At 39.2% G+C, this 24,036-nt stretch overlaps 1 protein-coding gene and 1 pseudogene across 4 annotated transcripts in view; both read right to left on the bottom strand.

The window, feature by feature from the left end:
- Window positions 1–4,652, bottom strand: part of LOC118697146 (pre-mRNA-processing factor 6-like) — a 29,310-nt pseudogene extending 24,658 nt beyond the window's left edge.
- Window positions 1–24,036, bottom strand: part of CDK14 (cyclin dependent kinase 14) — a 440,286-nt gene that overhangs the window by 402,079 nt on the left and 14,171 nt on the right. The gene's annotated exons all lie outside the window — the stretch shown is intronic.

Genomic DNA, 24,036 nt, shown 5'->3' with positions numbered 1-24,036 from the left:
GAAGAGCAGGACAACCAGATGTGCAGAGAGAGAGAAGAAAACAAAGGGCATTTTGAAAGGGGAATGAGAGAATTAGGATTTGTGTGGGGATGAAAGGATGGGAAGACAGAAATAGAACAAGAAGATGCACATAAGGCTTACTGGTTCATTCACTTTAATTTATAAAAAGGTATATGCTGCATTAAATAATTCATCTGCAGTTATCTAAAATAATTTAATAAATAGTTGGAGCTGTTTGTTGTGAGATCTCAACCTGCTTCCATTTCATGAAGCAATAGATACACAATTCTTGCTGGCAGAGAAAGAGCACTGCATTGTTTTACAAAACTGGGAAAAAAAACAAGGTAAATGAAAAATATATTGACAAATCTTGGTTTAGAAGGCATATTTTAGTCTTTAGAGTAAAACAAGTTAAACTAAAAGATATTACAAAGACCTGCTGCACCAATATTTACTTCATTCAAAATAAGACAGTTTTTCACACATCCATTTCATCTAAACTTTCTTTATCAAGTGTAAATTTTATTTTGTGAGTGCTAAAATTTATTTTGCATACACAGTCAAGAGAAGGTACTTAATTAATGAAACAGCAGTTTTATCTTCCCCCACAACTTGAATGCTGTGTATATTTTAGTAAAAGAGGCAGTAGGGACTCCTAGAGCAAAGCTCTGGAATCAATTTTTGGTTGGACACAACTACTGGCAACTAATTTGTTCAAAAGTATTCAGGCTCACTGTAGTCCTAGAGTAATCTTTAAAAAACAATTACTAACCCCTGCAAGTATAATATTTTTTGACATGTCAAAAATGTTTTGTACCAAAATTTAAAAGAAAAATCAGGGAAGGAGAAAGACTTTTTCCACTTGAATAGGAAGAGACCAGCAGAGCTCTTCAGATCCCCACTAATCACAATTTTATTGCACAATCCCATGCCCAGAGTGACCATTAGGGGAAATTAGGCTTTTCTAGTTTTCCAGTTTGTACAAAACCATTTAGAATCCAGCTGTTGCCTCCTACCAGTGCCAAGGGAGCTTGTTGGCAAAGGGAGGTTTATTGATCACGAGTTACTGTGTCATTTGATCAAGTGGTAACATAATAGTTTGGAGTTGGACATTTTTATCCTTCCCAATACATCACAGAAAAAAATAATTTTGAGGTTCCCATTTCATTTACAATTTTGAAATCCTTTATTCAACTGCAGTATTCAGTTCTCAGAATTACTGTGTAGGCAGAAAATTCTCCCTGATCCTGTATGGATAATAAAATATTCCACATCCACTTCAATTCTATTCGTATAAATATTTTGCAGGAAACAACTTGCTTAGTATTGATCTACTTCTTCTGGTTTCACACACCATATACAATGGTCTTCAAATGTTTGCTGAACACAATTCTCCTGTATTAAACACAGACACAGAGGTGGATTTTCCTTCAGCCTCTTGCTGGTGCTAAGCACAGAAGGAACAGCTTTACAAATGAAACTGACAACTTCAAGACAATTTGTAAAACAGAAGCTAATATTCTTTTTGGACAACAGAGTTAACAGAAGCATTGACTTTTAAGCAGCTTTTAATTTTTATCTACTTTAAGCAATGACAGTCTCATTTCGTAGTAGGAGCCTTCAATATAGGAAATTGTCCTGTCTGCAGAGAGGTGGCAGAGCTCAACACTGTGTGGGCATGGCTATATTGTTATTTTATACCACCCACATCATCACCAGAGGGCTTGGTTTCAAAGGGGAAAGAAAAGCTGAAGACAGCCCTGGAAGTGGCCCCTTTGGCCTCCTCCTCTCCAGCAGCCAGGTGGTCAGGCTCTGCCCTGTGGGCTCCATCCTCAGCAAACAATGCCATGCCCCACCCATTCCTCTGGGATGTGCTGAGAAGAGGCTCTGCTGTGGGAAGCACCACGTGGAACCAGGAGCTGGAGGTGAGCCTGAGCCCAGCTGGGTCCAGGCAGAGCCGGAAAGGCAGCCATACCCACGGCTGCTGTGTGGAATCATCTCCAGCATCCAAAGTGGTGGCATGGTGAGATGTGGACAGCCTCATTTTTGGGGATTTGTCTGTCAATGCTTTCTATTGTCTCGGGCTCAGGGACAGGGAGACTCAGCCACAGGAAGTGGCCATAATCCTGTCTTTGTCCGGGCTGCTACATGGAATAAAATTGAGGTGGTGAACACCTTCTGTGTGTAAAGCACCTTCTCTTTTGCATATTTTTTGTTTTTAATATTGCTGCTGCTACCATGCATTTCTTATTCCATTGCTTTGTGCTTCCAGAAAATTGTTATCTCAACCCATATTCCCTGCCTTTGTCCCTCTCTTATCAGAAGGGGCAGGAGAAAGGGGACTGACTTATTTGGAGTTTAATTTCCAGCCAGCGTTACACTACCACAAAAAAAAAAAAAAAAAAAAAAAAAAATTAAAAAAATCAAAGAGAACTCATTTGCTTGCCCATATTTTAATGTAATATCCTCCAATCTGAAGTCACTTAACTTCTTAACTTCTCCCACAATAGACTGCACTAACATTCTATTGCACTAAAGAAGCCTAGTACAAGTCAAAGTTGATCCATTGAAAGAACTGTTTCAGTTTGTTTTGAATCAGATTAGGAATAGATTAAGAAACAGGCTTTTAAATTTTCTTCTGACTCCTCTATTTTTATTATCTAGCTGTCTTTGTGAATTTTAATGTATTAAAACACCTAATGTAACAGAGCATGAATGTGGGTTGTGAGAATCAAATTTAATGCAAAGAAGCCCTTTCAAAAAGGGAATACTCAACATTAAAATTTCCAGTATAAAAAAAACAAAGTAAGCTTGGCTAAAACTGCAAAAATTAGGTTATAGAATCATCTAATCATAGAATAATTTAGTTGGAAAAGAACTTTAGGACAATCCATTCCAGCTGTTAACCTAAGACAGCCAAGGCCACCACTAAACCATGTCCCCAAGCATTACATCTACACTTTTAAGTCTTTTAATTGTCTTTTTTTTTTACATTTACTCTTTTTGCATCTTTTAGTACCTCCAGGGATGGTGATTCAACCACTACCTTGGGCAACCTGTTCCAATGCTTGACAACCCTTTTATCTGAAGAATTTTTCCTAATAAGCAGTCTAAACCTCCCTTGCTGCAACTTGAGGTCATTTCCTCTCATCCTGCCCACTTGTTACCAGGGGTAAGAGGAATCCCCACACCTGGCCACAACCTTTTTCAGGCAGCAGTACAGAGCAATGACACCTTCCCTGAGCCTCCTTTTCTCCAGGCTAAACACCCTCAGCCCCCTCAGCTGCTCCTTGCCAATCTTGTGCTCCAGACCCTCTCCCAGATAGTTGCCCTTCTCTAAACATCATTTCAATGTACCACAATGGACCCCGGAATCTGAGGCACAGCCTCACCAGTGCCAAGTACAGGGGGACAGTCACTGCCCTGCTCCTGCTGGCTGCACTATTGCTGACACAGGCCAGGATGCCACTGGCCTTCTTGGGCACCTGGGCACACCCTGGCTCATGTCCAGCCATCTGCTGACCAGCACCCCAAGGTCCTTTTCTACCAGGTAGCTTTCCAGCCACTCATTCCCAAGCCTGTAGCACTACAGGGGGTTGTTGTGACTCATGTGAAACACGTGGTACTTCGCCTTTATATTTATAACTTCATAACACTGGCCTTGGTCCATTAATCCAGCCTGTCCAGCTCCCTCTGCAGAGCCTTCCTATACTCCAACAGATCAAAAGTTCCACACAGCTTGGTGTCATCTGCTCACTTACTGATCCCTGGTCCAGATCATCATTAAAGATATCAAACAGTTCTAGCCCCAGTACTGAGCCTCGGGGTACCCCACTAGTGACCAGGCCCCAAGTGGAGGGAGCAGCATTCACCACCACACTCCGGGCCCAGACATACAGACAGGTTTTTAATCTACCAAAGAGATGCTGTCCAAGACATAATCATCAGTTTCTCTAGGATAATGCTTTGGGAAACAATGTCATAACTCCAGAGATCCTCATGCCTAGGAAGTTTACCAGTCCAAAGCCACATATATTGGGTCTGGCTGAGATGGAGCCCATTAAGCCCAGAGCAGCCCTGACAGTGCTGTGCTTTGTATCAGTAGCTAGAGAGGTGTTGATGAACACTCTTTGGCTACTGCAGAGCAGTGCTCTGCCTCTCAAACTTCTCAGCCCCTCCACCTGTCAGCTGGAGCTGGGCAAGATTTTGGGACAGGGCAGAACCAGGACAGCTGACCCCAACTGACCAAATGGATATTCCATACCATGTGGCATCTGCTCAGCAATAAAACCTAAAAAAGGTAGAGAAAGAGGGGGTGAGGGAAGCATTTGTCATTAGAATGTTTGTCATCCAGAGCAACTGCCAGGAGCACTGAAGCCCTGCTTCCTGGGAAGTATCTGGACATCACCTGCTGATGGGAAGCAGAGAGTAAGTCTTCTGTTGTCCTCTGCTTCCATGCATGTGACCTTTACCCTGTTAAACCGCCTTTGTCTTGATCTTGATGTGTTTTCCATCTTATTTTCTCTCTCCTCCATCCTGCTGAAGATGGGCGTGATAGAGTGGATGGTGGGCAACTGGAGTCCAGCCAATGTCAGCTCACCACACTGTACAATGTTGATGTCCTTCTCAGAGAAACTTTGCTGAAGCACCATGACTAATCAAAATTCTGGCCATCAAATGCCATATGACTAATCCTGCCAAAACCAGCTTAATACAACAGGTTGTTAAATGCTTTAACTCATGCTGCACCTCATTCTTCAAGTCATCTTTTTTTTTTTCCCCCAGGGAGACTTACACAATCAAGAACCAAATACACCAAAAAAAAAAACTCCACAGAAGAAAAACGGCTCTTTTGCCTGCAAATTACATGACAACACTTTAAATCCAAAGAGGATATAAGCAAGAAAGAACTACTCCAGACACTACAACTATTTGATATGGCAGAAAAAAAAGCATTTATTTTCAACAAGAGATTTCTATGGATAATTCCTCTGTTTCTAAAGGCAGTTCCCACCATATAAAATACCCCAGTGCACGTCAGAGCTTCAAACATCAAAAGGCCATACTTAAGTAATTAAATCACTGGATGTTGTACACAAGAATTTTCCAGCTAAGGTTTAATTCATTTTGAACTCACGCCCAATCAAATACATGCATGATACCTATTTTCAGGGTTCTACTCTGACAATAAGAAAAATAATGTTATAAAAAATTTTAATCTCCTGCAAAATCTATCTTACCACACTAGAGTAATGCATCAAATGACAAATCACTGACTCCTGGCAATAACTGGTATACAACAAATACCATCCCAGTTCATTTGAATAGACTTTATTTACAACAAATACAGACAACTTAATATCTGTTTTCATACTAAAGCTCTTTAAATATACTGATTCATTAAACTGTGGGCTTGATACATTTTAAAAAGTTTTTCACTCTTCCCAGAAAAGTAACTGCCAGAAAAATTTTAAAGGTATTTATACAGTAAAAAAGCTGCTGTAGTAAACCAGAAAGATGAAACATTCTTGCCCACACAAGTTAAAAAATATAAAGTTATGAAAGTTAGATGCAACAGTTCAAAGCCTTATTTCCAGAGCGGGAAATCTTAAACTAGTTGGACTAAGAAAATTTCCTCAAAGCATATGCCACACTCAACAACCACTAGATATAGTGGCATTGCTCAGCTTCAGCCTTATCTATCTGGACTAAAAAAAAAAAAAAACAAAAACACAGAGGTAAGCAAGTTGAAGAGGTTTTGGGTTTACCTCTTTGCAGCTTTAAATGCATGCTTGTAGTTAATACATTTCAAGCTCTGTAAGGTCCTTACCCAAACGCGGAACCAAATGCATTCAAATAGTTTGGCACCCGAGATATCCAAACCAGTCCTAAGGTCCTCAGTCTAAGAGACGTCCCACAAGACTTAGGGGCCAACTTCAAAGAAGCTGCCAGCATCAAGAGAAGTTGTGTCAAAAACCTCCGAGTGCTGCTGTTGGGATTGGTTCCTAACCCTGGAGTAGTGACCCAAACTCTCAGGCCCCAGGCCTGACCTGCTTCACACTTTGGTGTGAGCTCTGTGCCCTGCAGTGTGGGCAGTCTTGGCCTGTGATGGCACACCTATTTTCAAGTCTGACTTCAAAACTAGTATTAGAGGGCATAAAATTATACAAAATTAAGCTTATTATTTCCAAAAATTGCCCTTATGTCAAAAACTTCCTAGGCATCTTCACTCCTTTTTTATTCTTTTACTAATGATGAGGTAGTTTCCTGTACTTACAAACAGAAAGCAAATTAAAATGCCCGCATTTTCATACTGACTTCCACTACCTTTTATTTGCATTCTCACATACCTCTTAGCCCAATTTAAAAACAAAAAAAGTTCATTAAGATAACCCAAAATGCAATGCTTTTTTATGTATCAGGCACTGCTTATTAAATATAATAAAAAGAGTAACTTTTTCAAAACAGATTCACACATTTGCACCTTAGAAGTGCTGTAGCCTGCTCCCCAAAATTATAGCATTCATTTGCATAGAACACTGGGAGTTAGACAATTCTGTAACTGGGACTTAAATCAGGAGAACCCGATATCTACACTAATGTCTGCTAGCATGTTCTTTGAAAAGTCTCCTGTGTCAGTGGTGGCGGCCTAGGTATTTACAGGTATTGTATGGCTATACCATAATAAGCTTTGCTATATGTAGATAAATCTGTTTATTCATTTACTCTCATCTAAATCATTAAAAGATACATATGAAAGATTTACACATCAATTTTAAGCGCACTTTGAACTTTCCCACCATTATAGGATTGACTCTGCAATAGCAAATATTGTACCCTGAGCTGCTGTTGTGCAGAGATGGTCTAAAGTAATTGAAGCATTTTGTCAAAAAATATACAGAATTTAAGAGTCGGCTCAAAGATACCTAAGTATTGAAACAGGCAGGTAACGTTAGTTTCTTTGACTCCTCTTCCCCAATCATCACATAAGAACAGCTGTAATGAAATTTTACCAATTCCTTCAAGCTAACACTACAAAGTATTTTAATAAGTATAAAATAATGAGAAATTCAAATAAATACTGCCAAATCAAACACCATATTTTTAATGAATTCTCTGAATAGATGAGAGCTGGCACCAAAAAGAAACTCAAAGTTTTATATAAAAGCCATTTTTTTTTTCCTCATTTCTGTGAAGACCTAAAAAACTCAGCTGGCTTCTTTGTGTTCCCCCCCCCAGCTGCAGAAGAGGCACTCACCACTCCGCTCCCAGCAGCGGGCAACAGACACTTGGTCACCCAAAGGACCATCTTGTATCCTAAGTGCCAGTGCAAACAAACCAAACAAATCTAACTAAACACACAGCAGACAAGCACAGAGATTGCAGAAGTGGAAGATCATTTCTAGCACCACTGCACCATCACCCCAGATTATAATGCAGTAATCAGCAAAAAATAACAGCTTTTGTAATCACAGTTTTGTGCATCCCAGTGCCACTTTTTGCTTTCAATATTAGACTGAGAGGAGGGACCTCAGCCAACTTTTTTTTATATCATCTGGATCTTAATGAAGTTTATGTCCCTGCTTGCTGTTAAATTACACAGATTAGTAACACATGAGTAAAATAAATACAATCCTTCACATCATTACATTTCAAATTACCACATCTGAGAGGGAAAGCACAAACAACATGCACTTGGCAGGTATGGAACATTTGCTGCCCAGGTTTGAAGGCAGGACTTCTGTTCAAAAGCCTCTACCTCTTCAGCCAAAGAAATCATTTATTCAGCTGGCTGCCATTACAGGCTTCTCAATGGGAGAAAGTACCTTCTAACACTGTAGGAATACAGTGGCAAAGAAATACAAGAACAAAGAATTATCTGGACTTACAGTTCATCAAATGCTTCTGAACTTGTGGCCCCAGCCAACCCTGCACACAGGCACAGAAACCAAGGATGCAAAGGTATGGACATACACAGACTGCAACCCTCCACATTTCCACCCTGACATTTAGACTCTGCCAACCAGGTATCTTAAAGGATTTTATATATTGCAGCTCCAACCACAAGTTTATCAAATGCCCGTGAATGTGACTGATCTGTGCAGTTATGGGAGAAAGGATTTTTCACTTCCCCTCATCTGGAGTACATCCCGTTCATCTCAGCACTGCTTAGGTCAGGCACCAGTTTGCAGCTGTGTACATTTATAATGTGCTCCTATCAGGTGCTTAATATATATCCAAATCCTACTGCTAACATCATTTTAGTAGTTAATCAATCAAGCCTAAGTGTTCCCAAGTTCAAAACCAGCAGCTGCTGTGGGTTGACACAGATCCAGCAATGAGCAGTGTGTTCAGGATTCCGTACCCGATTCACCTCCACATCTAAGGATGCTCATGGTGCTCTGCATCAAGGGTCTCAGCACCATTTTTCTCCACCAATTAATTAGCTCATCAACTGAAGACAGCTCAGGGGGCATGGGATTGAAAATCCACCATCAACATAAACTACTTTTCCGAGCAATTACTGGTGGAGACAATAAATGGCCTTGCCAAAACACAGTGTGTATCCCAATGCTACTTGAATACATCACCCTCCAAATAGGAATGAGAAGTAGATCATCTGATTAGCTTGGTCTATATGGGGGAACACTGTGTGCAATCCCACAAGCTACAAACCTACAACCCATACCACAGACTTGAACAGCCATCAAATACTGGGGTTTTTGAAAGAGAGCCTTTCTGATTCTACTTCCCTCAGTTACATAGTATCAATATTTCTTTAGTCTTTAAATAAGGCACTGGTTTGATACATTATGTGCTTGAAAGACACACAACACCACAATCACAAAAACACCTTTTTCAAAGAAACTTTTCATAAAGCAATACCAGCTCCATTTTGCTCAATCCTTGCAAGCAATTCAGAGGCAATTGCTTTGGACAGCAGAGCAGCAACCTCTGGCATGACTCCCACCAGCTGCCTCCATTCACATGGAAACCACAAAGGTTGGAGGATATTTTTCCTCACAGACTTGTCCATGAATGGTATGACATGATTCAGAAAGGAAAAACCCAAAGAGACATGCTATTAAAAGCCTCTCCACACATTCCCAACTAATAACTCAGTTTCCAAGTCTTTCCTTGTGTTCTCCATCATTTCCCTCTCCTGATTCTCTTACTCTGGTAACACTGCCAGGCTAGACACTTTTTTTTTATTCCTCTTACTCTCCTTTCTGTCTTTTGTGCTGGAAAAGAGGCTTTGTCCTATTTGTTTTCCAACATGCTGAGCACAGCCATAGGAGAATCTGCTTATTGCCTCAAAGTATTGCTCACTAATGGGTGAAATAAATGACAGTGTCTTGCTCCTTCTCTTTCCCACACTTTATTCCTTAGCAATGCAAAACAGAGTCTTTACATCAAAAAAAACCCATTTCTTCTTTTTAGAGGGGTCTCAGTAATGTTACAAAACTGAAGGAAGTGACAGTAAATATCTTAGATTTTCTCTGGCATCCTTCTACCACAGAGTTTAATAGTACATTCTGCAGAACTACTTTGGCAAAAGTTTTACTTTCTGAGCATGCTGATTTCACTTCAGATGGCTGACATTCCCCAGAAGAGCTAGGGAAGAAAGAAAAAGAAATATCTTGGGACTTCCCACTTCCTCTCAGCAGGACCCTGTCCCAAACCTCCTGCCCTCAAAAATATGTAACCACTATATTCTGTGTACTTTCCAGTGATACAAAAGTGCTCCAATCTGCCTTCTCAGTTAAAAAAAAAAAAGTATATTTGTGCTTAAAGGGGAAGAAGGAGCAAGAGCAAGATCAAATTTTTCAAAAAACATCTTAAGTATCACTTTTAAAATCACTATTTTATAACTATTTAGTTCCTTATCACTACTTGCTTTTGACATACAAATGCTATTAATGAAAGTCAAACAGAAAATTAAATCCCTCTGCATTAAGGACTTTAAGCTAAAAAGACTTCAGAAAGCCAAATTAACTATCTTCCCTCTTCAGACCTACCAGAAACAGGCTCTCAGGATCACAACTAGGAGGAAATTACACTGTGAAGTGGCATTTTCTTACTCTCTTTTGCTTGAATCTCATGCCCCAAAATATAATGAAGGCAATTTCAATTTACATTGACAAAATTACTTGGTAAGAAAACACAGACAGCATTGATGATCAAACTGCTGATAGAATTTATAGTAGATGTTCATATACTGATTTACCCACAATAAGTTATTGAACTACTTCCTCATTCATTTTGAAAACTAATGCACTTTTCCAGGTATTTGATTATGAAGATGTTTTTCTCTAACACTGGACACAGAAACTGCCTGGAAGCCACCAACACCTGTGCCCCTCTCTACTTTTGTTTTGATCTTGAAAGGGATCAGATTTTCCTGCCCTGTTAGAAAATTCCACATGGGTTCAGATTTAATTTCTGAGGGACAAGACATCTTTTTTCCCCTCAGTATCCTTGTTCACCCCAGCATTAATTCATTCAGATAATTTCTCACACCTGTATTATTGATGCACTACTGAACAAAGATGCCAGTTAACCTGCAGAAACAACCCTGCTACAATAGCTAACCTTAAAACATAGATTTCTGATTATGCATGCATGTTTTGAAATTTGTTTAAATTCCCTTCTGGGCAGAGGTTCTTCAAATACACTCAACATTTATTTCTCATTAATTAATGGGAGCTATTTTTTACTTCAATATTATTTGAATAGTAAATGTTGAAATGCATATGAAATTAGTTGCCTTACGAAGACACAGAAATGTCTGCTTTTCTTTCTAGTGCACTGAACAGAAATTTATTCTTGTCAACTGCAGCTTCCAAATGAGACAGCTCACAACATAAAAAAAACTGGAGTAAATCACCATAGTAGATGGAGTGCTGACATTGTTACGCCACATTCAGAGCTTCATGTTAAAAGCCCAATTCCTAGACCAAATGGCATTTTTGAAATACTTAATTGTTGTCATTGTATTGCAAAGGTTTCATATTGTTGTGTCCTTAGTGCAAGAATTTCATACCTCCTTGATGTTTCTCGTAGGCAGCTCCTCCAGGCACTGACTCTTCCTTCTCGCAGCAGCCAACTGACTCCAGTTCCCCTCAACCACCCAATCCACTCTTTTAGAACACTCTTCTTATTGCCTACAGCTGCGGCCTGCTAAAGTCAGGCCTGCTCCTAATCTTAATAATTAACCCAGCTACAACTCTTTAGGGGGTAAGATTACTTTCTATATTTTTTTCTATTATTTTTCTACTTACAGAACCTTTCCTAACTTCCTAGGCTTTTCCCACTTTTTACCTTGAGGATGATAAAATTCTGATTCACTTCATCTGAAAGCCTTATTTTCAAGAAACAGATGATATTTCAGTAGACTATATCAGATAGGTTCCATTTGAATTACTTCATCTTCTTGTATTTCAGTTAATTGTCTGAGGAGGAGGCAGTCCATCTTTCCAAATGACTCTCCAAGTTTCTGTTTGCCACTATAATCATCTAGCTGACCCCTCTAATGCAGCTTGTAGATTCTGATCCTTCACCGGTGTCTGAAGCCATCTGTGGCCTTTCCCATTCTCTCTCCAGCATTGCCACTGATAAAAGATGGAGTGTACCCACTTCCAATTGTCTTTTTCTTCCTTTCCTTTCCTTTCCTTTCCTTTCCTTTCCTTTCCTTTCCTTTCCTTTCCTTTCCTTTCCTTTCCTTTCCTTTCCTTTCCTTTCCTTTCCTTTCCTTTCCTTTCCTTTCCTTTCCATCTCTGGCAGATGTTTCTGAACAATATACTCTCATTTCCCCTTTATGGCATTCCCCACATCAATGGCTGTGTGCCTGTTCTTTAGGCAGTCTCTGTTGAATGGAAGTTATTCAGCACATCAGAATCTGCTGGGAAAACAGGCAAATATGAGAGTAAGACATGAGATGCCTTTATCCCAGAAGGCATGAATGGATCAACTGTTTCTTTTTTGATCTGTAAACAGCTACAGAGGTCCTGGACAATGTGTCTTTGCTAGACAAATGAAAGGAAACAAAGATGCTGTTCCTGATGGTTCAGTGTCCTGAGACCTTTCCTCCAGACTGTCCTCTCCCAGCAAGGAAATCCCACAAAGATGTAGAGTAAAATACCACATACCATTCATGTTAACAAAACCAGACAAACAAAGATAAGATCCAGCAAACTTCCAAGTCACATCATGAAACACAATCCAGAGGTGTGATCAGGATATAAAAAAATCATGCATACATCTGTCATGACATCAGTGTACTCCTTTCCTTTTAAGTTTAATATAAAATGTGTTAAGAAACAGCAGTGATTATCAGAGGTTTTCTGGAGCTCCAGCCCCCAGAGCACTGCAAAGTCAAGGTTAATGCCCTTCCAAAGCATTTGAGTGCTGCTGTTGGTAGCAACCTGACCTGAGCAACAAGGTAAGGCGTGCTGCCCCTGCTGCCTGGAGCTGGTGTTCCTCACAGCAGCCCAGCTGATGTTAGTATTCATGAGCAAAGCAGAACAGGTAACACAGCAGGTTCCTGCTGGTGCTGCTTGCACAGACTCCAGACCTCCTCTGCCTCTCACACTGCCCCCGTGATGCAGGCTGAGGGTGGGCACGGAGACAGCTGGGACAGATGACCCAAGTGACCAAAGGGATATTCTGTGACACATAACATGATGAAAAGCCATAAAAACTAGGGGGTTTGAACTTTCCAAGGTGGCTGCTGTTCAGAGACTGGTTGGGATCACTCTACATGTGGCAGATGCTGAGTGGCTGCCTTTACATCACTTGTGGGTTTTGTTCACTTACTAAAAATCTTTATCTCAACTCACAAGGTTTTCTTGATTTTACTCTTCCAATTCTTATCCCACTGCAAGGAGCAAGAGGAGGGTGGGAGGAAGGGGCTGGTAGGTGCTTAGTTGCTGTCTGGGTTAAACCCACCACATAAGGTCTTGACTAAAAAGCTCTAATGTGGAATATTTGTGAAATGTGAAGCTATCGTGCTGCATAAAATATATGTCTGTTACAGACTTAAACACTCATCACTTGCTGAAATGAAATAGCAGAAGTATGATATTCTCAAACTCTATGAAAACAAAGTATTTAATACAACACCAAGCTCACACTGGGCATACTCAAGAATAAAGTGGGCATATTTAAATGGGCAGACTTAAGAATAAAAAGAGATTCTGTATTGTAAAATACTTTCAGAATCCCCATCTTGCAGGGTTCAGAACCCTGGATTACCAAGAAACATCTCTGTGAATGGAAGCTGTTGTGCAGAGCACCTTTAGGAAGTGCTGCAGGTGCTTTAAATACAGTTTAGTACTTCAATAACCAGGGACAAAACAGAGCAAGTCTCTTCCCAATAATAGTGTAACTACTGCTTCTGCTCCAGTGTTATGCAAATATGGGCTACAACTGTAAGTTATAACTTTTCTGTGGAAAGAGGCTGCATGTCAACAGAAGTGTACATCCTATTCTTTTTTTTTCACCTTTATTTTTGGAAGGAAAAAAATGTCATTGTAAAGGAGACACTATTGGCTAGTATTTTGGACTTCTGTATTTCCATAAATTCAGAGCAAAACTACAACTCTCCAGCCTCCCTTGTTTTTTAGGTATTTTCTAAAATATTATTTTCTAAAATATTCAAATGGGAGACTAGACAAAACAACCTACTGAGGTTTCTTCTAACTGAAGTACTTTCTTTCAGATGAACTTTTCGTATGCCACTTTTCCACACAGAGGTGTTCTACTGCATCAGACCCCAAACAATGGAAGCACAAATTGCACCACCACTACAAAAACTCTACAGAGTGAAAATAAAATGAAAAAAAAAAAAAAAGCTAATTTGACACAAGCAGTACTCTGAAGCATAAGCACCAACACATAACAAAAGAGGAAATGAAACTGATTCCACAAAAATAGACTTACAAAGCAGAAAAATGAAGCTGGTATATACAATAACCTGTGGTATATTACTATGAGAGCTACAAGCAAGATAACTGAACTCTTATACACAAAAGACTTTGAAATACAGATTATGATAAGCACAACTTTAAAAACTATGTCAAAAGTTATACATAATCTTTATTAAATATAAAGCATTATCATGTATCAAGTCAAGAAATAGAAAAATACAGAAAATTAGGCTGGTCAAAAATTTTCCACTTTTTTGCAGAAGCAGAATGGTTTCTGGAAAGATGCCATTAAGAAAAGATTTTTCAGAGCCAAAACTGGACCTGGCTGTCGAATCATCTCTGTAAAAGAGAATATTATCTGGTGATCACAAAATGCAGCTAGGCTGTGTGATACACATGCTGAAACACTGTTAGCTTGTCTAGAGTGGGCTGGATCTTCTTTAAGAGGAGAGTTGGCCTCTCATCCTCTTACAGACAAAAAAGGGATCTGAAATCTCAGTACTTTGAAGAATAAATAAGATGTTTATTTCCCAGCTCAAAATTAAGGCATACTACACCTCTACAGTAAAGGAGCTTTTACTCACAACTCTTCCCTGATGTTAAATGAAAGAACACACGCACGTATGCACAATAAAAATGCCCAAAGATATATACAAACTTGCAGGAAACAGACTACAAACAAATTAAAGCAACAAGTCCCTGTGGTCTCATTTGGAAACACTGCACAGGAAATCCAGGTGGTAAGGTGAAACTATTCTGACTAGGAATGCAAATAGAAGCTAAATAGAAAACAGTTTAGTTGTAAGCTATTTTCAAATATTTAAGAATTCGAGAAGGCAGAAAGGAGACAACTTCACAATAAAACACTTGCTTTTCATTAGCATTTTTGTGGAGTTTGTAAAATCTCTAGAGAATGTGTTGCCTGAATATGAAGTCACATTTTGAATACTGTGTAAGTAATAAGACATCCTCCCCTCCCTAGAAAACACCCAGATCCTTCACTCTACTCCAGTTTTCCTTCACTGTTCTTCTCTTTCCTCTCTCCAGGCTATTCTATGATGGATTTGTAAGCAGCTCCAGCTCTTTTGTAAGAGACAACTCATTTCTGCAAAAAGAATTTTCTTCTCTTTTATTTATGCTAGGCATTTGAGTAAAATAAATCAAAAACTGTAAAAGATGAACCAATACAAAGCCAAAACTACTGGAGTTTTGCCAGCAAAAGTAGCATTGTTTAACACAATTACCCCTAAGAAACATTACCACTGTGATTTTGATGTGCCCCTAGCTCCAAAGACAAAAATGCCAATATTGGATGAAGCCACTCAGGCAGTGTGCTCTCTCTGTCTCTCAATAGATAAGCTGTGTGGTTTCTGTGGAGGGAGAGCACATACCCTTCCAGTGAGAGTCACCTCCAGATGTTTTCCATTTGTCCCCTCCTCCAACATGTGCTCTGCTGTCCCCAGACACGCTTCACTGTTCCACATCTTGGGGAAAAACTCACCCCCACCCCAAGCCCTGCCAAGGCTTTCACCAGTCCTGAAGCCCCTTTCTTGCAGCAAGGCAGAGACAGCAACATAAGGCAATGAGGTCAGTTCAGTGGAGCTCTCCACAGAAAACTTCCCTCTGCCTGCTTAATTCCTTTTTTATTCAACTTGTCCACATCACACATAGTTTTGTGCATCTGTCATAATTCTCCTTGGTGGTCTTTTCCAGGCTTAACAATCCTACTCTATTTGCTTTCTCCTCACAACACAGCTGTCTCATAACTGCCCTGCTTGGGTTGTCCAGTTCCAGCAAAGCCTTTCCAGGAAGGATTCCAGAGGGCACCTTGATAGATGGCAGAAGAGAGAGCAAAGAAAACAGTGACACCTCATGTAAAGGCATGCAAAGGAAGAAACATCCTTGACTCCCTCTGCTATCACCTCCCCAAGTCCATCAAAGTGTCAATTTAAAATCAGAGAGAGAGCAGGGCAGCATGTCTACCATCTATAAACCTGAGAACACACTAGACCTAGCAACATACCTTCTAGCTTCCTCTCCGAAATCCCTCTGGTTAGCAAGAGGGAAATAATTTATATCAAGTAAAGGTGGTAACGTTTATACTCGATATAACAAATAAAGACAGGATTCAACGAGCAAGTAAAGACCCAACCTGCTTGACATGGATATCCATAGTTTGAATATATTTTGTTAGACAGAAATTAATTTATTCTACACTTGCATTCATATTTGGATACAACTGCTTTGTATAGCCTTAGAATAAATACCAAATTTCCCCTTATACTTGCAAGCAGATTTGTGTTTATTACCTTAAAAGATTGAAAGTCATTATGGGTATTTCTAATATCCTTTGCTGCTTCTTGAACACACGCTTCCTTAAAACCAGCCAATTTTTAAAAGTTATGCACAGCCAAAGATAAATGCAGCCTAAGTTAGAAAACTCATTTTCTAAGAAGAAGCCTAAAGAAGAATTCATCTGTTCATATTAGCATAACATAAAAGGACTTAGTAGTGGGGGAGATAAATAATAGGGGGGAGATATACCAATGCATGCATCAAAGCTTCACTTTAATATTATAAAAGAAATAGGTATCAGGCTGAAGCCTGATAAAAAAACTTAAGTATGGAAGAATTTTGATTTTCTCTCCCAAGTTTTTTGTAACACACTTTTTTCTTCCAAAAGAACTAAACTAAACCTGTAAGACCAGTTTATATACCTGTTGTGGCTGCAAGGGACAAAAAATTTATGGCATTATTTGTAGATTGTCATGTTAATCACTTCTGCACTTCTTGTCTGCAATCAGTCAAGGCTGCTAACATTTACCTGAGCGATAACCATTGTTTTCAACAAGAAAAATTACTACCTCATGCCCATTTTTATTATTAAGTATGATTTTACAAATTAAGGCTTTGATTCTACAAGTATGCACATTTTTGACAAGTTTATGGGTTTCCCTGCAAGCCAGTAACGCTCTCAGCACACAAAGCACAGAGCACTTCATGCTTTACAAAAGCTTCACTAAAAATTTAGGAATCGGTAACTAATAATATGAATCCAACTGGGACATGCATGGTAACCTGCTTATTAAAAGGTACTTAAAATGCTGACCCCATCTAGGTTACCAGAACAGTAGGTTTTTGAAATGTGGTTTTGTGATCAAATTCAAGAGATTTATCAGTCTGTCTGGAGAGGGAGAAAAATGACAGACACAGCAGAAGATTAAAGAAGGATAACAGAAAACATAGGGAATGATGAATTTGAGGGCTCTAATATTTAGGCCCTGCCCATATCTTCCTAAGTAATAAAAAACAAAATAGTAATCAATACTCATTTTGAAATCTAGAGTACACAATAGGTTTATAGCTCACATTAATTCTAGAGAGAGCTTTATGATGCTTTTAGTGGCACAGGACAATAATTAGAAATGTCAAAATGCACCTCAGCATTGGTGCCTTGTTTTCCATTTGTCTTGGTTGTTAACTTTGGCCATTAAGACAAAAAAAACCCAAAACCAAACAAACAGTAAAACAAAATGCTTTAATGACCACAATTCACCAACCCATAACTGATTTGTCATTATGAGTTTTGGGATTAATTTTTTAATATTTTACACACTAATTAACTAGTTGGGGAGAAAATCATCTCCAGGGGACCATTAATTAATTACAGACATATTGTTTATTAATGCATATTTTTCTTTTCCAAAACTCTGTGGCAAGAGTGAACATAATTTACTCCCTTTGCTTATAAACTTAAATTAATAATAAATCTGTTTTACTGCACTCTTAATTATAGCCCAGTTTTAAAGCATCCCCCACCTTGATCAAGCAGGACCCTAAGGGTACCATTTTCTAGCATAATGAGCACAATCTTTTGAACTATTCTACTGAAGAAGTTTGGTGCTCAGGACAGAGCTTCATGAACCAGTTAGTAAGATGCACGTCATCCTGCTATTACAAAACAGCAGCAATTCCTAAAATGCAAGTCAATATAAGGCAGTTCACCTCTTAAAGGGTAAACTGAAAAAAAAAAAGAAAGTACTAAAACAGTAAAATATGTGATTGTGCACTAGTCTTAGGCAGAAAAAGAAAATAAAGGTATGCTGCTCTTTCAAAAATAGAGGTTGTTCAGCTGTGCTTTGTTGATGTTGACAGCAGCTTTATGCATAAGCAAAGAACTCACAGGTACAACACAGCCATTCAAATTAAGAATACAGCCCTACCATCATCAACTCACAGACCCTTTCCTAGAAATCAAGCATTAGACCACAAAGTGTTAAAGCCAAAATTACAACTGGGAGTTCTGTTGACAGCTGGTACAATGCAATGAGTAATTCTGGCTAGACTTGGGTTCCCCAGCTTTTTTTTTCCACAGGATATTTCTTAATGCTAATGTTAATTCCAGAACTGGAAACATTTCAGGAACAAGTCTATAAGCAGAGCAATTCACCATAAGAAGCACTTAAGGGCCACACTTCAGATCAAGAATTGAGAGGCTTCAAATAGCCTGCATTTGCTCCACACAGCTCCATATAAAGTTAGAAACATATCTAAGGAAGAAGTAAATTTGAAAACCGAGGTTAAGAAGTGCACACAGCAGCAGTAAGTGTGATGGGATACTCCCCCTTCCCCTAGGTTTATGGAGGAAGAACCACATGTTAAAAAAAGTTATCTCCCTTCCCACCCTACTGCCTAGACCCACTTCTAACCAGAAAAAAGTTCTTCACTTTTCACTTCAGCCTCCCCAGTGTCCTTTACAAAGGCAATACTCAAGACATGGTGCAGAATTCCCTTTATTTGACAAAGCTTATTTTTGCTCTGATGCTTTTGGCAGCAAATGTTTCCTCTTTCCAGATAAATCAATCTGGAGTCTCAAAATGACTGACTTTGCTATGAAGGGATAATTCCAGGCAAAAGATACTTTATTTCTGTTGGAAGCATGTGGTGCTTTTAAAGGTTCATAAATACAGGTGATTTCCATGGATAGGTTATTCCCTCAGAGCCTCTTGTTTTTGAAACTGACTTCATGGAAGAGCAGGCAGAAGAGAAGCTTAAATACACACCTTATGCATGTTAATAAAAACAAACACCACAAGAGCCCCCTTTTTTGTAATTCCTCATGGAAACACTTGATAAGAGGTAAAACCACAGATTCCTGTAAGAGGAAAAAAAAATCAAACTTCAGCAATAAGCTCTGTGTTGCTTGCTCTGGAGTACCAAGTGTTGGGATTTGGAGAGGGAAAGAAACAGAAGGACTATTCCAGGGGTGTCCTTGGCAGATGAGCAGTGGATAGGAATGAGTTTCCAAAGGCAAACATTTTATTATAGCTGTTTCTAGACAATCTCCACAATTATATTTCTTCTAAGCTTTATTAAACAAGTGGTTTGAAACAGTATCTCTTACAGTCTTTATAGTACTGGGCCTCGATTATTTGCAATGTACTATATGGAATCACAGATGAAGAAAATCACTTCTCCTTACAAAAACAATTAGAATATTATAGGGGATCACATATGGGAAAACTAACAATAAATCAATTGCATGTGACACAAGCAATGCAAAAAGCTTCCAAAAATGCAGAAAGAAAGCAGCCTGTAAAAAAGTTCACAAGTCTCAAATGGTAGAGATTGGAAGGCTCCTCTGCAGGTCATCTGGTCCAACCCATCTGCTCAAGCAGAGCCACCTAAATCACAGTGCACAGGATGGGCAGGTTGTCCAGATGGCTTCTCCACAGATGGTGACTCCACAACCTTAATGGGAAATTTCACTTTCTCCTAGGTCACTCTCACAGTAAAAATGTGTTTCCTGTTGTTTAGAGGTTTTCAGTTCCCTGTCTCAGTTCGTGCCCCCAGTCCTGTCACGTGGCACTACTGAGAAGAGCCTGACTTTGTCTTCTGTACATCCTCCCTTCATTGGTAAGATCCCCCACTGCTCCTTCTCTTCTCCAGGCTGAAGAGTCCCAGTTCTCACAGGAGATGCTCCAGTCCCTTAATCACTTTAGTGGCTCTTCTTCATGTCTCTCTTGCACTGAGGAGCCCAGAACTACCTGTACAGCAGGTGTGGCCTCATCAGTGCTGCATGGAAGGGAGGGAGCACCTCTCCTTCACCTGCTGCAACATTCCTCCCAGTGCACCCCAGGATACCAGCACCCACCTTCACAGCAAGGGCATGGTGCAAGCTCACATTCAACTTCATGTCCACCAGGACCCCCAGGTTCTCTTCTGCAAAGCTGGTCAGTTCCCGACATAATAGGTTTTAATAAACAGTGAGGTCTGAACTTGGAGACTGAGCCTCTTTTAGAACTCCAGGCAAAATTCCATCCTGTACCCAGCTAAATTCTATCCTGTACCCAGCTCAAGGCTGTGGTGAGTGACACAGGGTTCATTCTGGATGTTGTTGTCTCTCACACCATGGCTCATACATGTCATGTTAGTGACACACAAGTGCAAGTTACATGGTCCTGAAGCAAAATGGTGAGGTTGTTGTGAATGATGGCAGTTTAATCCAATTTCTTCCTGATTGATTATCTATTTGAAATCTTGAAGAAGGCTAAGAAGCAAACTCAGATTGTAACTAATATATTCCAACTGAATACCTCATATTCCATCTATGTTCTTTGGCACAAGGAAAAAGAATTACATTTTCCATTTTTCACCTTCCTCTCCAAGAGGCCTTCTCTCTGATTTTTCACAAGCAACAGAAACTGAACAAGGAAGAAAGCCATGGCATTCTCCCAAATCTTAACAATGAAGTAAATTCACACAGGCTTCCAAGATAGGGATCCACTCACAGTAGAATATCTGCTCCAAAGTCTTGCATCACCACTGAACCCCAGAGGACCCTTGAAATCACCTCCTCAGCAGTGAGTATCAAATGTGCTCATGAGCTCTGCTGAGTCCCAGGAGACTGGATTCACACTGGTGTCCTCTCTGAAGCTTAACTGACAATACCAAAATGAAACATCACTTTGACTGTAAAAGTCTACATCATTTCTGCCCCTCCTGTGGGTGAATGAAAAAATTAGTGCTGGGAATTACCCTAGCAGAGCATCCCAGTTAAAACACTGTCAAAATTAGTGTGTAAGACAGAACTTTAAGAAAAGGATTCTTGTGTTCCATGACAGTGTTTGTTCATATATGACAAAATTTTCTTTCATAACTTTTTTTTTACTTTTGAAGAAACATTTTATTGAATATCATAGTTTTGTGTTGTTGAATATCATCACAAATATAGTTTGAGCCCATTGTCTATGTCCATATAAAATGCATGACTAAGCATTCTCTCCACACCACTGAAAAAAACCTGTTCTTAAGATATAAAAAAAAAATATATGCAGTCTAACTCATAACTTCTTAGATACTGCAAACTTAAGATACTGCAAACTTACTTTCAAACATAAAAATACCATTTTCTTACTGATTTGAACAGAAAAAGTCCTGAAGTGCTATAGCATATCTTTTTCAAGGGCAAGCAAATTAGGCATTTCCCTTCATCTTCTCTGAGCTTCTGTCATGATTTGATGACAGCCAGACAAATCACATTTAAATGAGCCATACCAGAGTAATAACTAAACTAGTGGAAAAAAAACAACCACTCAAGTATTTCTCCAGATGCTGTCCTCTAGTTTCTGGAATTCTGTGCATCCCCAAGGTCATCAGGAGATGCCTCTAACAAACATCCTGTTTGTATCTGGTTCCTCTCTGTGCATGAAAAGCTAAAATAAATCATCACTGCTTTTGTTCTTTATTTTTTTAAACAAAAAAACTATTTTCCCTCCAAACCAAGCAAACTTGCAGTCATGAGAGACTACCACATCTGAAGAAGCCAGGACACTGTAAGAATGATAATGAATTTGACAAATGGAACTTGTATCATTCTTTGCATGGATAAGCTAAAAAAGCTTTTTCTGAGCAAGCATGGATTGCTATTTTTTAACTGTAAAACTGCATCAGTAACTGGCACGGACAAAGAAGAGCAGGTTGGAGATCATTTAATAAATCTGTCTGTTTCGAAGGCCAATAAATAAATAAATGAGTTATCGACCCACACTTTGCGTGGCTTCTGCCAGTGTCTGCCACTGCCAGCAGCCCGCAGGTGCTCCCTCCCCTCCCTGCCCACCCCACTCAGGACAGGGCTCCCACCCTGGCTGGGCTTCCCTGCAGCTGACTCAACATCTGGCAAGGGCTTCAGAGCATCCCTGTCACCACGGACAAGGTGACAACACCAGCTTAAGAACAGGACAAACAGCATAAAGGCACACAGTGAATGTAGATAACTACACCAAGACTAAGCTATAAATGAAAAGACGCACAAACAGGAAAGCAAAAAGAGGAAATCAAAGAAGCATATCTGTGCCTAAGAGCTAACCAACAGCTATGGGCACTGCACTTGTACTGTGAGGCAGCTTTTGTCACCATATTATATTGGTTAAAAGGAAATAAGTAAAAAGAAACCAGAAATTGTTATAAGGGGACTACCAATTACAAAAGATAAAGAAAAGGATGGACATACTGATCCCATAGGAGGATGGGATAGATGTGTGCATAGGTAGTTTTCCAAACAAAGATAAAACAAAACAACCAAAAGTAATAGAACAACTTCCAAAAAACGAACAAGTGAAGATCTTGTTTCTCTGTCAGAAACAGAGACTGTTCCTCTGTCAGAAACAGATCTTGTTTCTCAGTCAGAAAGCAACAGTAACTGTTAGTGGAGAGATAAAGATAAAAATAATTCATGATTAGGCTCTCTACAAATTTCAAAATGTTCTCCTTCTAACAATCTAGAAAGGAAAAATTCTTCATCTGTAGAAACAGTATTTAAGAAAAATAAGCCAAAATATGCATCCTCTGCACTACTTACAACATACTCGGCATAATGAAAAGTCTCCCAGAATTCAAAGCTGAAGGGCATACCTGACCTAACTGATCACAGCAAGTGACCTCAGACAAATTCCTTCAGTGTTGAATTTTCAAGACAGACAACAGAAAACAAGTCCAAGAACAGCACAAAGCCACCCTCAGGTGCAGTTTCAGGATCACCATGCTTGAGTCTCAATGTACATCTCAGTGGAGAAAAAGGAAGGTAAAGATCTATTTAAAAAATTGGTGCTGAGTGTGACTGTGTACAATAATAATCCACTGGCAACAAGAAGTTTAACCTCCTAAAAGAAACAGGAAGATGCCTCAAACACAGATGTATGGAAGAACACCTTTTTGTACACATGAGCTATCAAAGAAGTTTATGTACAAAGAAAAGCCCTGCTGAGTACATGGCAATATGAAAAATATTGTAAGCCACTGGATTTCCTGGGTTGGCACATCAGTGAACATTTTCCAAAGCTAGTAATGTTTTTATTTCTCAATACTTAAAAAGGTGAACACCTGGATTCTACTGAAAAAGTTAATTCAAGTGGAGTAATAACCTCAGAGGGCCCCAAACACAATCAGTTCCAGCTATTACTTAGAATTGGTTATAATGCATTATGTGTTCTCTCAGCAGTCCTGCTTCCATATTTATCATTGTTTTCAGCAGCATTCACAGTTATTTTTACTTAATAAATTACTGCTAATATTTCATACTTAAATAACTTGTAATATTCAAATTTGAATTTTTAAACCTGATAAGGAGAATTTCCATACCTGAAATGAACATAAGAAGTACTAGCAGGACTCTGACTCAGCTGGCTTAGAAGTAGAAAAGTTTGCTGGAAGGGAAAAAGATAAATTCCAGAATATATAGAAAAATAGGTGTAAGGCAATAATAATTTCTTTAAGCCTTAATATAATCAAAATTACATTGTTTTGTGTACATAAAATCCATTCTGCTTGAATAAGCCTGTAATCTCTTTTTTCTTATCCCTTCCAAGTAATTAAGAGATGTCAATTGACTCAGAACTTTGATTACTGTGGATGAGATCCTGCAAATATATGGCTGTCAGCAATATTGTGACACACAGCAGATGAGGCAGCATACATGCAGAATTTCTCAGGAAAGTTAAAATGTAGACTGATAATTTTGATTTAGATCCCTTCATGAGAAAAAGATTTAGATATAGTCATATGTCTGTTCGTAGTGTGGCTTGGAAGAAAAAAATAACAAAAGCAATAA

Source organism: Molothrus ater, chromosome 1, assembly GCF_012460135.2.
Source record: "Molothrus ater isolate BHLD 08-10-18 breed brown headed cowbird chromosome 1, BPBGC_Mater_1.1, whole genome shotgun sequence".
Lineage (NCBI taxonomy): Eukaryota > Metazoa > Chordata > Aves > Passeriformes > Icteridae > Molothrus > Molothrus ater.
This window is presented reverse-complemented; position numbering and strand designations above follow the sequence as displayed.